Source organism: Schistocerca piceifrons, chromosome 7 (genome assembly GCF_021461385.2).
Source record: "Schistocerca piceifrons isolate TAMUIC-IGC-003096 chromosome 7, iqSchPice1.1, whole genome shotgun sequence".
NCBI classification, from domain to species: Eukaryota; Metazoa; Arthropoda; class Insecta; order Orthoptera; family Acrididae; genus Schistocerca; species Schistocerca piceifrons.
This window is the reverse complement of record NC_060144.1, coordinates 495,369,269-495,385,708: the sequence shown is the minus strand read 5'-3', so window position 1 is coordinate 495,385,708 and position 16,440 is coordinate 495,369,269. Positions and strand designations below refer to the sequence as shown.

At 45.3% G+C, this 16,440-nt stretch overlaps 1 pseudogene; it reads right to left on the bottom strand.

The window, feature by feature from the left end:
• Positions 1-626: 626 nt before the first annotated feature.
• LOC124709226 lies at positions 627-744 on the bottom strand (annotated as a pseudogene).
• Positions 745-16,440: the final 15,696 nt, after the last annotated feature.

Below are 16,440 nucleotides of genomic sequence, written 5' to 3'. Positions count from 1 at the left end.
AAATTACGAATACTACATACTTCCTCCTACTTGGGGGCAAATACAGCAAATCGGCCAATTCCTCGTTTCATTTGATGTGGTGGGCTTGACAGGACTTATGGAGGCACCATTAGTTCACGGGCGGTTCCTCGGAAAATCCGACAAAAATGGTTTTTTAACTATGTTTCCCCCTTCACCAGCGAAGTAAAACCCAGCCGAGGATTCCAAGACGGCTACGCCGAGCAAGCTATAATATTTAAGATGAGTTTCTAAGATCCCGATCTCAAACAGTCTTGAAAATTTTCTTCTTACCTTTATCTGTTTCCGAGATACGGAGTCTCAAAGTTACCCTAATTGTACACATAAAATACGCACTTCAAGTCTGGTCCGAGGCGCAAACATAGTTTATAAAGCACCGACAAATACTCTGTAAACTAAACTCATCCCGAACAGGACATGAAGGCCCAACGGTACCGACTGGCCGCCGTGTCATCCTCAGCCGATAGGCGTCACTGGATGCGGATATGGAGGGGCATGTGGTCAGCACACCGCTCTCCCGGCCGTATGTCAATTTCCGAGACCGGAGCCGCTACTCCTCAGTCAAGTAGCTCCTCAGTTTGCCTCACAAGGGCTGAGTGCACCCCGCTTGCTAACAGCGCTCGGCAGACCGGATGGTCACCCATCCAAGTGCTAGCCCAGCCCGACAGCGCTTAACTTCGGTGATCTGACGGGAACCGGTGTTACCACTGCGGCAAAGCCGTTGGAATAATATTCTGTAAAGTGTCTCCCTCATCAACTGGGAACCCCAAGTTGTAGTACTGTAGCAGATGCAAAAATTTGTTGCACGTAAAAACTGGTCTCAGGTGTAAAATTACTTTTGCGTTATTTCAGTTTCACATAAGTAAACTATCTAAATTTTACTAGCCAATGAATTTCTTTTCACGTGAGTTGATGTCCTGCTGCAGCAGGAAAAGAAGGGAACCAGCGGAAAATGCTCCTATCGGAGGACAAAAAATGTGAACATGTTCCTTCTTATTTAAAAGACTGACAAAAGTGGGGTACCAGCTGCCTCGTTCTACTCCCTCAGCACCTTTATAAATTTTTCCCAAAATTTTGGCATTCTAACATAATCGCACTTTCTATGCAATGAGAGAAGGAGACAGTGGCAGTTGCAGAGACACGGAAAAGTAATAAATAATGAGAGACAGTAGACACTGGTTGTGTTACACTGAAAGCGCGAGCGAGAGAGAGAGAGAGAGAGAGATGCAGTTTCAGTGGAACGTAGTACGATGACAGAATAGAGCTAGGAAAAGAATGAAGGAGACAGTGCCAGATGGAGAGGAGTAAAGGGGAAGAGAAAGTGGAAGTGGGTGAGAGCCATTGATAATGAGAAACAGCGTATACGACAATGACAAAGAGGAAGAGAGAGATAGTGATAGTGCAAGAGAGAGTAGCAGTAGGAAGGAAGGAAGGAACGAGATAGTAGCAGTAAGAGAGAGAATAAGAGGAGACAATGACAGTGAGACAGTGTAGCAGCAGGATAGAACGAAGGGCAGTGTGGCTATGACAATGACAGGGAGACATACAAACAGGTAATGACAATGAGTTGGGCTGTATGAGTAAGTGAGAAAGAGCAAGTGGGAGTGAATGGTATGAGTGATTTATAACGCTGGACTAGTGAGTGCGAGAGAGTCGTATTTCAGGTAACATGTGAGAGTCAGAGTTGATTTGCTTGTTAAATTAATATATATTAGCATCCCAAAACTTTTGGGAAAATTTTTAAAGGTGCTGAGGAACGTAGAATGAGGCAGCTGATACCCCACTAAAAATATTTTAAATAAGTAGGAACATATTCGCATTTTTTGTGCTCTAATAGGAGCATTTTTCCGTTGGTCTTCCACATAAATGAAGACAGAAACGTAACCTAAACTTTTAACTTGCGCGTCGAAACTAGAAGTTCTTCTTGTCACCATAATAGCCCGTCAGGTTAAAAAGTATCGAGACTGGATTAAGAAAAACAACAGAATATCTAAGATGATTGTTTTAATGTTCCCTGAAAATGGACTTTCCATTAATTTTGGGAAAACACTGTATTCCGTTCTGTCCCATACAAATACTGATGGCAGCAACTGATGTACCACATAAGGTGGTACCTGTAAACAGGGAAGAATGCTCCACATTTTTAGATCTACATGTTGATGAAAACTTGAACTGGAAGAAGCATATTACTGAGCGGCTCAAACAATTAAGGTCAGCTATTTTTATATCTATACCATTGCTAGGTTTGAAAAAAACAGATCACCTTCTGAGTTATTTTGCACATTTGCATTCAGTAATGTCTTATAGAATAATTTTTTGGTGTAACTCTTCACTCAGAAAGCCAACAGTAATAATAATATGTGGTGTTCACCCACGGCCGTCGTATAGGTATCTCTTCAAGGAGTTAAGCGTTATAACTCCATCAACACAGTACGTATATTCCGTAATGAAGTCTATCATAAGAAATCCATCACAATTTGGGTACAACAGTGGTTTTCAAAACTTACAAAACTATACGATAAAAATATCATATTTTATCGATTATTAAAACTGTCGGTGGCTCAGAAAGGAGGTAAATATGCAGAAACAAATATTTTTGATCATTTGCCCAATATCACAAAACGTCTGACACGTAACAAAGCAAATTTTAAATCTAATCTAAAATAATTTCTCCTGGAGAAATCCTATTCCACGGACGAACATCTATTTAAAAATCGGTAGCCAGCGTCAAAAAATTAAAAACAACTAAATTTTAGGTCGAGTAGCATCAGTAAGACTAGAAAATGATGTCTTCATTAATATTAAAACCCGTCAGGAATACGTGTAAACCGATTCGTTCCTTATTGTTTCGATACAAGAACTGGTTCAAATGATGTATGGAATATGGAATTAACTACATAACTAACTGTGCTGCGTGATTTTCGGCGAGAGTACGAAACTACACTTCGTAAAGCTTAAAAGCAACCGAGGATGCCTCCAGCATTTTCAGGAAACTGACTGTTTACCACGCGTAATTCCACTAGTCGCTCCCTCGTGCTCCTTCATAATGTAGAGGACATTCAGCAGAGTTTTGCATGTAGTCCGTAGACGTCCACTCGTCGCCGTATCATGTGTCTATCAGGAATGTTTTGCAGCGACGATTCATTTGCTACAATCCCTTTATGACAGTGAGAAACAACAACACGCACCTATGATTTCTTTCTGGGCGAGGATATGGAAGAAAATAATTTCTTTTAACGTCTAGTGTTAAGGGACGAGGCTATGTTGCAATTAAGTGGGAAACTGAAACATTTTCCTTTTACATTTATTATGTACCTCGAACTACGAAAGGCCATGCTACTTCGCTAATCATTAGCGACTTTTCTTAAATTACACTAGTGGTTTCTACATTTACGGTTATTATTATACAATATTACAAATACTAAGTTTACTCGGACTCTTAGCACGGCTGTGGAGAGCACCTCCATATAGTGCAGGCAGGTAGTAGGTCTGTCTACGAAATCACTTCAGCAAGCATATCAGTGACATAAATACGTATTTGCACCAACTAAATTGCTACTTATGGATATCGCCACGTACGGGATACGAAGATGGTCACGGGGAGAATAATCGAGTATTACTGATGTTAGTGTCCACCGGAGACGTTGGCTGCTTATCGATAGTGCCAATGACGTTTGAAGTCGACTAGTGCGACTGAGTTTGGAACGGGATGACAAAACAATAAGTAATCTGACAACATCCGGTATTCACCCAGTACGTTGATAGTAAATCGAGAGGTAACATTGCTTCCAGTAGTCATTTGATAGACCCTTGTAAAATTGGCGTATTGCAACTCCTTGGACGCCACTTGCAAATACTCACTTATGCAGTGCTATGTACAGTGTCTTCCCGTTAACGATGGTGCGGTTAGCAGCGTGAATTTTCTGTCAGAACTTAGAGCTCCGCGAATATACCTGCCTGGTTTCTGTAATTAGCTTTCTGTAATATGTGTACAGGTGAGGGTGTCAGCCCATCATTCATATCTGCGCTGGCCGGCTTGCTTCCCTCGTGGGGGACAGCTGTTCCCATAAACAAACGGCCCTCGACCGCTGTTCTTGTCAACACCATTCCGCGTAGCTGGGAACGGAAGTCGAGGGCTTGTCGCACTCCCTGTTCCCAGAGGCACCCGCCATATAAGGGACCAACCATGCGCGCGGCAGCTCCAACACACGTTTGCCATTATCTCTGGGCCGTGCTCTTCTCTTTGTAACGCGCACTCGCTAAATGGCACCGAATTAAACAGCTCGAACTATACTTAGCATAATTTCACACTCCGTGGACGGATCGTCAGGAATACCAAGCAGCGCCCGCTGCTGCAATGACAGTATCGGTTACGACCAGAAATGTGAGAGGAACCGCGGTAATTGTCCATTTCCGCCCGGCCGACCCACTCATTTCGGTTACGGTGTGAGCGGTCGTTAGGTGGCGATTATCTGGATCATCCTGCACCCAGATTATGTCTCTAATTTTTAACCTCGCCCTAAACAGAGGCGATTAATCACTGCACCGGCTTCCTCACTGGCCATGACTCATACTGCTGTCTTGTCCCTCCGTCCACGAAATGAGTGAGTTTGTCAATAAAACGGAAATTTTGAAGTAACATATGCCAGCAACACGAAAATAATACTTAAGTGTGTGCCAACAAAGCTGTATACATACTTCGAGCTGATACCTGCATCCAAAACCCCAGGGTTCAATACCAAGTGTGTCTTAGCAATTTTTCTCTGTGACTTATAACTTTTGGCACCTCTGACAATGACTTTGTAATGTCGAAAGTGCTCCATGACTCTGAGAACTACAGTTCTCCCTGTATACGATTGCGGAAGACAATTAAGAGTTCGTAGGAATCCAAGGGTACAATATCGTGCCTGATAAAGAACGCTTATGGTCAAACCATATTTGAACTAGTGAAGAGCTTCTGCCTTTCTAAGACCCCACGCCTTCCGCCGATATTCATTGCTCAGATCAAGGGGTGAATCAAGACGAGGAGCTTCAGAAGGAATCTGATTCCAATTTGAGTTACAGATTTGGAAAGCTTTTCACGTCAATAACGCCCATCCATCAACTACTGGTTATCTAATTATCCATGCCATCCTCATTAACCAAGGTAGACATCTTGTAAAGCGTGTCCTATAACAAGCCAAAGAAAATAGTTACCAGAAACGTCTTACAAAATAAAATAACCATATAACCCAAGAATGAAAATACGTGATCTTCCCTCTACACTGAAAATCCAGTCACAATGTCCCAACACGCAGTCCCCTCCTGATCTGATACCAGACACTTCTCCCATTCACCCTGAAAATGTGTGACAAAATACCTTCACAAAACGTGGAACCACTGCACACATCCAATCGGCTCCCTACGTCCCGTTGTCAATTCTGAAGACATAATTCATATTCTCAATACCATTTGGAGCGAGCCTACCTCCTTAAACAGTGGTTGCCCATTCCGTTCAAAATGGTTCAAATGGCTCTGAGCACTATGGGACTCAACTGCTGTGGTCATAAGTCCCCTAGAACTTAGAACTACTTAAACCTAACTAACCTAAGGACATCACACACACCCATGCCCGAGGCAGGATTCGAACCCGCGACCGTAGCGGTCGTGCGGTTCCAGACTGTAGCGCCTTTAACCGCTCGGCCACTCCGGCCGGCGCCAATTCCGTATTTAATCTGAGCGAGATTGTTACTTACTCCCAGAATGACTCATTTCAGCTAGCAAAAACAGGCACGATTAGGTGCCATTATCGAAAGCCCCGCCATGCTCTCCTTGTGAGATTTTCATCAGAAACGACATTCCTCGACGAGCGTTTTTATTAAAAGTTATTACTCGGAGTCAACTCGCCCTTCGCGCATACAGGACGAGCTACGACTAACCATGTAGTCGTAGGCACCCTGGAGTAATATTTCACCCGTGCGGAATTGTGCGTTAACAGAAGCAAGTGCTGATCGTAACGTATGTACTGGCCTTAGCCTCCGGTATGAATACAATCAGACTTCACAACGTCCAAATTTCAGAAACCAAAAATTGAGCGAGAGTCACATTGTGCACGAACCCACAGTGGTACGTAACTTCATAATAAATACAGTTTAGTACGTAATAACAAGTGGTAATTGTCCTGTAAAGTCGATCACCCACGAGACTTCACGAAGATGCACGAAGCCGAGTTCAAAGTTATAGTGATATCAATCTTCAGCCAGTGGAGAGTTGGCCTCCCAAGTTATCGGAAGTAGCGTGCAATGTACTCGAGCTGGGGCCTCCACAGGTACTGCAAGTATTCATTAATTTTTTCGACTTTAGACAGTCGGGTCCTTAATAAACGTACGAATAAAATCAGGTGAAGAAATGTGTTTGATATTTTGGTGATGTCGTTACGTAAACTTCGTGTACTTTGTGGTTGTTCATCACTACTGAACTGCTTTCAGCACTAGAAGCAAAACCGAATAAAAGTGCGATAAATAAAATGTTCTGCATTAAATATGGCAGGATACCCGTTCACGCAATCAATATCATTCTCGTACATAGTTCGAAAGTTACAACAGCACACGGAACCACGAACCAGACACCGCGTGGCAACTGTCGAGAAACAGTGTTCCATCGGAAAGTGGAAACAGGTACCTGAAATAATTTAGAATGCCCTATTGTCAATATACCGGTTAGCGGAGAAGAATTACAACAGTGGCATCGTAGCAACGTGTATTCTTGCTTGGTACTACGAACTCTAAACGTGGCATACAATAAACAGGCAAAGAATAGTATCGGCAGGATTACAACTTGAGCAGTCCCCTCCTCCAATACTTCCCCCACACCAACATCAGCTCACCAACTGTATCTCCCTACCAGCAACCTCCTCATGATCCCATTCCATAGATCTATTGATCCGCAGTTGATCATAAACTTTAGAGCAACACCGTCCAAGCGAACAACAGAAGCATCACCATCATCCAGCCCAACATCAGTACCATAACGACAACCTTCAAAACACTCATCACACCAAGGTCACGTGGTTTTAATAACATCGGCTTGATGTGTGTTTTAATTACATTTTACTTAAAATGTGTCTCTAATCTATATAAGCCGATGACATCTGTCTAGTGATCAAATGACAGAGGACCTTTGTGCATGGCTCGTAGATGAATCTTTCAAGGGTCGGAAGCTACAAGAAAACGGACTGGAAACAGAACCGCAGAATTGCATTCCAGCAACAAATATGAAAACTACTGTCAGCAGGTAATACTCAGAGACAGTGTATAAAGGGCAGTCAAATTAAAACGTCACAGATGGAAAAAAGTAAGTAAACTGTTTAATATTTTAAAAATAATCTCGAGAGGTGTTAATACATTTATCCCACTGTGAGACAAGGTGGTGAGTACCTCCATGGAAAAATGTCTGCGGTTGCCTACGTAACCACAATTGTACTCGGCGTACATCAGTTCGTCCGAAGCAAATCGATGGCCGGAAATGTCTTTCTTCACGGCTCCAAAAATATGGAAATTTAATGAAGAGATCGGAACGGTATGGAAGGTGTGTAAGAACTTCTGAAGCGCAGTCGCCAGCCGGGGTGGCCGAGCGGATCTAGGCGCTACAGTCTGGAACCGCGCGACCACTACGATCGCAGGTTCGAAATCTGCCTCGGGGATGGATGTGTGTGATGTCCTTAGGTTAGTTAGGTTTAAGTAGTTATAAGTTCTAGGGGACTGATGACCTAAGAAGTTAAGTCCCATAGTGCTCAGAGCCATTTGAACATTTGAAGCGTAGTCGAAACACACTTGGCAATTATATGGGCATGCCTGGGTGTAGTAATGGTTCCATAGTCGTCAAAAACATTGTTCCAAGAAGGCACTGAGCACCTTGTCTCAGAGTGGCATAAATTTATTAACAGTTATGGCGATTACTTTTGAAATAATAAACAGTGTACTAACTTTTTTCCCTTATGCCTCAGTGTCACTTGACTGCCCCTTATATTACACTGCAACAGCGGTACAAACTACCTAGCCGTCACCTAACTATCGGCACCATCTTCGCGAAACAGATGCAAAATTAAAACACGCAGTAATTTGTTGGGGAGCCGACGCAAACACAATACGAACAACAGCATTGCCTTTAGTTTATTCATCAGCTGAGCTCTGGGCAATTGTGTGACTTAACAGTTCCCATATCCAGCTAGAGGACGTTCACGTTTGACAGGTCACGCGAGTTGTATCTATTACGTTTCGGCCTGCGCCTGTCCAGAGAATCTTGGTGCTAAGTATCATCACTTCATCCCAAATAAGGAGACAGTGAGCTCTCGCCCGATTACGAACAAGAATACAAAAGAATCAGCTCCTCCCCACATACGGTGTCATTCAGTAATGTTCTACTACAGAAATCTCATTAATCAGTCAAGAAAGCTCCCATGGGCCTGTCAACCAGAGCTGTGACTGGGTGGAAATCGAAGTGGTCGTCTTCGCCCAAGCAAGGCTTCTAGCGAATGGTAAACCCAACCATCGAACACCCACGCTTCTAGACTGAAGCACCAAAGGAACTGGAACAGGAATGCGTATTCAAATAAGAGATACATAAACAGACACAATACAGCGCTGTGGTCGGGAACGCCTTTGCAAGACAACAAGTGTCTGGTGCAGTTGTTAGATCGGTTTCTGCTGCTACAATGTAGAGCTATCAAGATTTAAGTGAGTTGAACGTGATTTTATAGTCGGCGAACGAGCGATGGGAAGCAGCATCTCCGAGGTAGCGATGAAATGGGGATTTTCCCATACAATCATATCACGAGTGTACCGTGAATATCAGGAACCCGGTAATGTGACATCGCTGCGGCCGGAAAACAGATACTGCAAGAACGGGACAAACAGCGACTGAAGAGAATCGTCGAACGTGACAGAAGTGCAACCCTTCCGCAAATTGCTGCAGATTTCAGCGCTGTGCCATCAACAAGTGTCAGCGTGTGAATCATTCAACGAAATATCATCGATATGGCCCACTTGTGTACTCTTGATGACTCCACGACACAAAGCTTTACGCCTCGCCTGGGCCCGTGAAGACCGACATTCGACTGTTGATGACTGGAAACATGTTGCCTGGTCGGCCGAGTCTCGTTTCAAAGTGTATCGAGCGGATGGAAGTGCACGGGTATGGAGACAACCTCATGAAACCATGGATCCTGCATGTCAGCAAGGGACTGTTCAAGCTGGTGGAGACTTTGTAATAGTGTGGGGCGTGTGTAGCTGGAGTGATATGGGACCCCTGATATATCTAGATATGCGACTCTGGCAGGTGACAGACACTTATGTAAGCATCCTGTCTGATCACCTGCATCCATCCATGTCCATGGTGCATTCCGACGGACTTTGGAAATTCTAGCAGGACGATGCGACACCCCACACGTCCAGAATTGCTACAGAGTGGCTCCAGGAACACACTTTGGAGTTTAAACAGTTCCGATGGCCACCAAACTCCCCAGACATGAACAACAGTGGGCATATTTGAGATACCTTGCAACGTGGAGTTCAGAGGAGATCTCCACCCCTCGCACTCTTACTGATTTGTGGACAGCACTGTAGGATTCATGGTGTCAGTTCCCTCCAGCACTTCTTCAGGCATTAGTCGAGTCCGTGCCATGTTGTGTTGCATAAGTTCTGTGTACTCGCAGAGGCTCTACACGATATTAGGGCAGATGTACCAGTTTCTTCGACTCTTCAGTGTATCTTCCACGTGATATCTGGCGCAAACCGAATCAGGTGTGAGACAGAAAGAATAGCTACTACTCTCTACAACTGAATATCCCGAAGCTCTCCAAGGTTCGATTGCAGAGAGATGGCGCAGGAGCTATCGCCGAATCCCTGGAAGAACTAGATCAAGCTGGACACTGATCTTTTATTTCTTTCGTTTTGTTAATTAAACTAGTTTTCTCGCTAGATAAATACGATTTTTCAACCTCTCCCTGTGTAATTCATGACGAAATAGTTCACTGGTGAACGATCGGATGTAGTATCCAACGGTCCAGCTTCCAGGCAGTCAGTTCGGCAACGCACCTGATGCCGAAATACTGTGCGCCTTGGACACTGATCTCCGGCCGTCCACGTGTGAACCGTTTCGCCGCAAAAATAAATAAATTTAAAAATAACAATACTACAGCAGCGCAGTCATAGGTTGGTTGGTTGTTTTTGGGGAAGGAGACCAGACAGCGTGGTCATCGGTCTCATCGGATTAGGGAAGGATGGGGAAGGAAGTCGGCCGTGCCCTTTCAGAGGAACCATCCCGGCATTTGCCTGGAGTGATTTAGGGAAATCACGGAAAACCTAAATCAGGATGGCCGGACGCGGGATTGAACCGTCATCCTCCCGAATGCGAGTCCAGTGTAGCGCAGTCATATTCCTGTGTCAGCCAACCAACCTTGAGCAATGGAATGCCAACAAAACGTGCGCCACGCCATTGCTATTTATAGACTCGACCAACGCCCGGGAGTTCGGCTGGCGACAGGCTAGTGACAGTTGACGCCTGGCGCCGGGGTGGACATAGGCGGGCTCCGCCGTTAAAAGCGGACACCCGAATTAATACGTAGAGGCCGTAAAGAACGCCAAATTAGCGCCCGACGTTTATGACTTGTTGACCGCGGCCCGCGGGCAATATCGGCACCGGGCTCCCGAATTTATGTCCGATGTGTCAAGCGGGGGAGCCTCCGAGCCGCCACCACCGTCCGAAGGTCACATCTATTTGTGCCTCCCGGAGGAGGACTCCGCCCGTCCGACAGCTCTTTCATTATCGCCAAGGCGCCGTAGAAAGTACGCTGATGAAAAGATAGTGGCCGTTCCAGGACAACGTGACGTCGTAACTGGTTCCCCAGTAGCATCGTCGCTAAGCAGAAGGCACGACGGAACTTCATGGTACCTTCCTCCTCCAATAAATTCTTCTCGTCATCGTAAAAAGTGTTTAAGTGAGCGACGCAGTCAGATCTTGTAATCGTTCCAGTCTTTAGACTGCACTTGAGTGGTAACAGCCTGGTGAGAAACATGGAGCTCGAGGATGCTACTCACTGCACCAGGGCCGCTAAACCAGCCACTTTCAAGATATCCGTAATAAAAAGACTGTTTGACGTCAACTATTATCTATGAATCTCTTCCACACCAGACTTTCACTTCGGCATTAGGTTATGACCTCTGCGGATGGAAGAAAATGTGATTAGGATACAAGGTGTCATTAGTATTCAGAACAGATCGCTCAAGGACAACTACAAGCCGCGAGGGTTTGAAACCTTGAACAAGACAGTCATTCCGTTTTACCAAGCGCGCGTCATTTTGCAGAGATTTACATCTCTCAGTCCACATAGTAGAGAGAACTTACAACAGTAACAACGGAGGCAGAAGTTCAATTTCAGTAAGAGTTGTGGGAAGCTGTGAATCGAGTGCCGAATTGGTCGAGACTGGCCAGAATATTCCTTCTACAGTGTTTGAGAATCTTAAAGAAATTCACGGAATGTTCGGGAATGTTATAGAACCTTCCAGAACGAATGTTCGAACATGTTCGAGAACGTTAGCGAGTGTTATAATCTGTTCCAGAATGTTCCCAGAACGTAAACCAGAACGTAGCCCAGAATTTTCTCCAATATTCCATTACCCTGTTGTGACGGGAATACGTTCCAGCTCAGAAGGCTATACTTAGGCAATGGTGAGACCCACGCGTCTTGTTACCTGATGACACCGTTTAGAGCGGATCAGCGTAAATTGAAAGTGATAGAGGGTGAACTGATTAAGATAGTAGATAATGTACTGGAATTTTAGCGAGTTAAGCAATATTAGCATTTAACAGGATGCCGAAATGTAAAAGAGGGTGGCCGAGCGGTTCTAGGCGCTTCAGTCTGGAACCGCGCTGCTGCTACGGTCGCAGGTTCGAATCCCGCCTCGGGAATGGATGTGTGTGATGTCCTTAGGTTTAAGTAATTCTAAGTTTAGGGGACTGATGACCTCAGATGTAAATTTCCATAGTGCTTAGAGCCATTTGAACCATTTTTGTAAAAGAGGAGGAGATTTTTGCCAGCGGCGAAATACAAACATTTTTTACATTTTTTTTAATGTTTGTTTGATGAAATTCTCGAACGTTCGAGTGATCTGTACTATTACCTTGCAGTAACACATCACTCTTAAACACCAGAAATCATAACATTAATAAGCCACACATATGCAAACTGAGAGATCACGGGATACTGATCTATTTCTTTTTTACCAGTTTAAGCGAGAGAAATACTGTAGTACCTATGATGGTCATTATCTCCGGACATACGAGTATAATAAGATCAAACACATTCACCAGTGTCCTATCAGATATTTCAGTCACTCTGGACCCAAAAGGGAGCAAGGAGGGCGTTTTGTGTCACGCCGACGACGAGTTCATTCGTAGAGAAAGGGCCCAAGCTTGGATGGAGAGGGAAATCGACCGTGTCCTTTTCCAATAAATAGTCCTGATGTCTGCATCAAGCAACATAGAGAAATTGCAGAACACCTTAATGACCTTGAAGTGTCACCCTCCCGAATGCGAGTCTAGTGTGTTAGCTACAACGCCACCTCGTTTGATATTTGCTTCTCGGGGCCTCCATTACAACGGTAATCGTGTTCGCTGAGCCCCGGCAGACTGGACGCCGCTGGGAAATGTTTTCGTCAGGGCAGGGCGATACTGGCGAAGACGGCTGTCCCGGCCGGACGCGGCTTTCGGCGCCAGGCGTCGCTGGCGGAAGCGGCGCCTGCCGTCAACACGGCGCGCTGTTTTCCTGGCCGTCGGCGGGCGGCGGCCTGACAACACCACGCACCTCTCCTCTCCACTCCACTCCACTCCCCTCCCACCTATCGCGTGATGACAGTTCGGCCGTCAAGCACATGCGCACGCTTCCAAGTGCGCAGTACACTGCGCTGTAGATCCGTCTGCGCTCTGTCCTAACACCTATAAGTCGCCAGGCCTGTGTTAATTCAGCCAGACATGCACCCGCACAAAAGAGTTTTGATCTGCTCATTGAAAGACATAGGAAAGTTCCTACATGACCAGACAGTCCAAACTGAAAATCGACGTGAATGCCCTGATATCCGCCCACGAGTATGTGAATTAAATACACCAATCCATATACAGAACCCTTCTGGCCTGATGACAGCAGAGACAGTCTGTGTTATAGACGCCACCAGACGCCGAAATACGAGGGCCGTTCAATAAGTAATGCAACACTTTTTTTCTCGGTCATTTTTGGCTAAAATATACGGAATTTTCTGTGGGACAGCCCTTATAGTTTCATGAAGTGCCGACAGGTGGCGACTCTGTACGTAGCCTTGAAAGTGACGTCTGTAATGGGGATTCATCAAAGTGCGAGGGATGTTTGAAAAGTCCGTACAAAGTCCGAGAGATGGCAACACCGGTGCGTATCGAGGTCATGCGTAGTTAGTATCATCTTTGGAAAGAACGCACACAAAATTTCAGCCATATTGGTCTATTTCTTTATGTTTGGAATTCGTGTGAATATAGGAAGTCGAGTGATTGTCAAAAACTGAACGAAAAAGAATTTGTTGTGGTGATTAAACATTACGTTATGAGAGAAAAACGCCTCAGGAGACTAAAGAGAAGCATTATAAACATTACGGTGGCTCTGCACCTTCGATTAGTACAGTTTTTAAGTGGTTTCAACAGTTTCGTAGTGGCGATATCGGCACAAGTGATGCTGAACGTTCTGGACGCCCTGTGGAGGTTACGACTCCAGAAATCATTGATAAAATTCATGATATGTTGATGGATGACAGCAGAGTTACGGTGAGTAAGACTGCTAGTGCTGTGGGCATCTCGAATGAACGGGTACATAATATTTTGCATAAACATTTGGACATGAGAAAGCTATCCGCAAGATGGGTTCCGCAATTGTTCATGCTTTACCAAAAACGGAATCGTGTAAATGGTTTGCAGCTGATCAGGAAGAATCCGCAGGACTTTAAACATCGTTTCGTCACTGTGAATGAAACATGGATGCATTACTATACTCCTGAGACCAAACAACAATCCAAACAATGGGTTACCAAGGGAGAATCTGCACCAAAAAAGGTGAAGACCATCCCTTTGGCCGGAAGGGTAATGGCGACTGTCTTTTGGGATTCGCAAGAGATACTCCTCGACTATCTGAAAAAGTGTAAAATTATTACAGGTGCGTATTATTCATCGTTATTGGACCGTTTGAAAACCGAGCTGCAAGAAAAACGCCAGCGATTGGACCGCAAAAAGTCGTTTTCCATCACGACAATGCACCAGCACACATCTCAGCAGTTGTGGTTACAAAATCAATGGAAATAAGTTTCCAACTCGTTTCACATCCCCCCTACTCTCCAGACTTGGCTCTCTTGGACTACTAGTTGTTCCCCATTTTGAAGAAATCGCTGGAGGGACAAAGATTTTATAAAAAACGAGTAGGTGATTGCACCAACTAACAGCTATTTTGGAGACAATTCCTATTATTCGGAATGGATCAACAAATTAGAACAGCGTTGGGCGAAGTGTATAAGTCTAAAAGGAGACTGTGTCGAAAAATAAAAAAAGGTTTACCCCATACACGTAAGTAGTTTTTATTTTTGCACGGACTTTTCAAACGCCCTTCGTAGAGTCCTGTCATTGAGCTTCTTTTGGCGGAAAACCAGAGCATCGTAGACATTCATGGGTGCTTGTAGCATGTCTATGGAGACCTGGCAGTGAACAAAAGCAAGATGAGTCGTTGGGAGAGGCGTCTATCATTATTTCAACAAAATCCGCAAACCCGTCCGATCTCCCACCTGCCCCACATAGCTGTGAGGCCTCCGAAGGAAAAGCTCAAAGAAACAACCTCAGCCACTAAAGTAATGACAACGGTCTTCTGCGACTCTGAAGTGGTTATTCTGTTTCATGTTCTCCCTCATAGTGCAACGATCAACTCTGGAGTGTATTGTGCTACACACAACAGGAAACTGAAGACATGTCTTCAGTGTGGTCGTCGCCACAAAAATGAAAACGAACTTCTCCTTCTGCGTAACAACGCAAGGCCTCACACGAATCTGCGCACAGGAGAGGAGCTCGAAAAAACTCACTGGACTGTTGTTCCTCATCCAGCCTACAGCCCGGATCTCGCACCTTCCGACTTTCATCTGCCTCTCCCAATATACACTCATGCTCATAAATTAAGGATAATGCTGATACATGGTGAAACAACGCTTTGGTGGGCGGTTTCCTGGTTTAAATCTCCTTGGGGTATGACCATGCGGTGCACTTGACCTGCGGTCGTCACACGGTGTTCCCGGCGACAGTCCACATACGCAGAGCTGTGTTAGTGCATGTCGGAGTACGGTGCAGCGAGTAAGTGTGCAGACGTTTTTATACGTACTAATGGTGATTGTGTGTTGAAAATGGCTCAAAGAACACATATTGATGACGTTATGAGGGGTAGAATACTAGGGCGACTGGAGGCTGGTCAAACACAGCAGGTCGTAGCACGGGCCCTCCGCTTGCCACAAAGTGTGATCTCAAGAATATGGCAACGATTCCAGCAGACAGGAAACGTGTCCAGGCGCTACAATACGGGACGTCCACAGTGTACAACACCACAAGAAGGCCGATACTTCGCCATCAGTGGCCGCAGACGGTCACGGAGTACTGCAGATAGCCTTGCTCGGGACCTTACTCCAGCCACTGGAACAGTTCTCTCCAGACACACAGCCTACAGACGACTGAACAGACATGGCTTATTCGCCCGGAGACCTGCAAGGTGCATTCCACTGACCCCTGGTCACAGGAAAGCCCGTAAATCCCGGTATCAAGAACACATTACATGGTCATTAGAACAGTAGTACCAGGTTATGTTCACGGACGAGAACATGTATGGTATTAACAGTGATTCTCGGTGGGTTTTCATCTGGCGTGAACCAGGAACCAGATACCAACCCCTTAATGTCCTTGAAAGGGACCTGTATGGAGGTTGTGGTTTGATGGTGTGAGGTGGGATTATGATTGGTACACGTACACCCCTGCATGTCCTTGACAGAGGAACTGTAACAGGTCAGGTGTATCGGGACGTCATTTTGCACCAGTATGTCCGCCTTTTCAGGGGTACAGTGGGTCCCACGTTCCTCCTGATGGATGACAACGCATGGCACTACCGAACTACCATCGTGGAGGAGTACCTTGAAACAGAAGATATCAGGCCAATAGAGTGACCTGCCTCTTCTCCAGACCTAAACCCCATCGAGAACGTCTGGGATGCTCTCGGTCGACTTATCGCTGCACGACTCCAAACCCCTAGGACATTTCAGGAGCTCCGATAGGCACTGGTGCAAGAATGGGAGGCTATACCCCAGCAGCTGCTCGATCACCTGATCCAGAGTATGCCAACCAGTT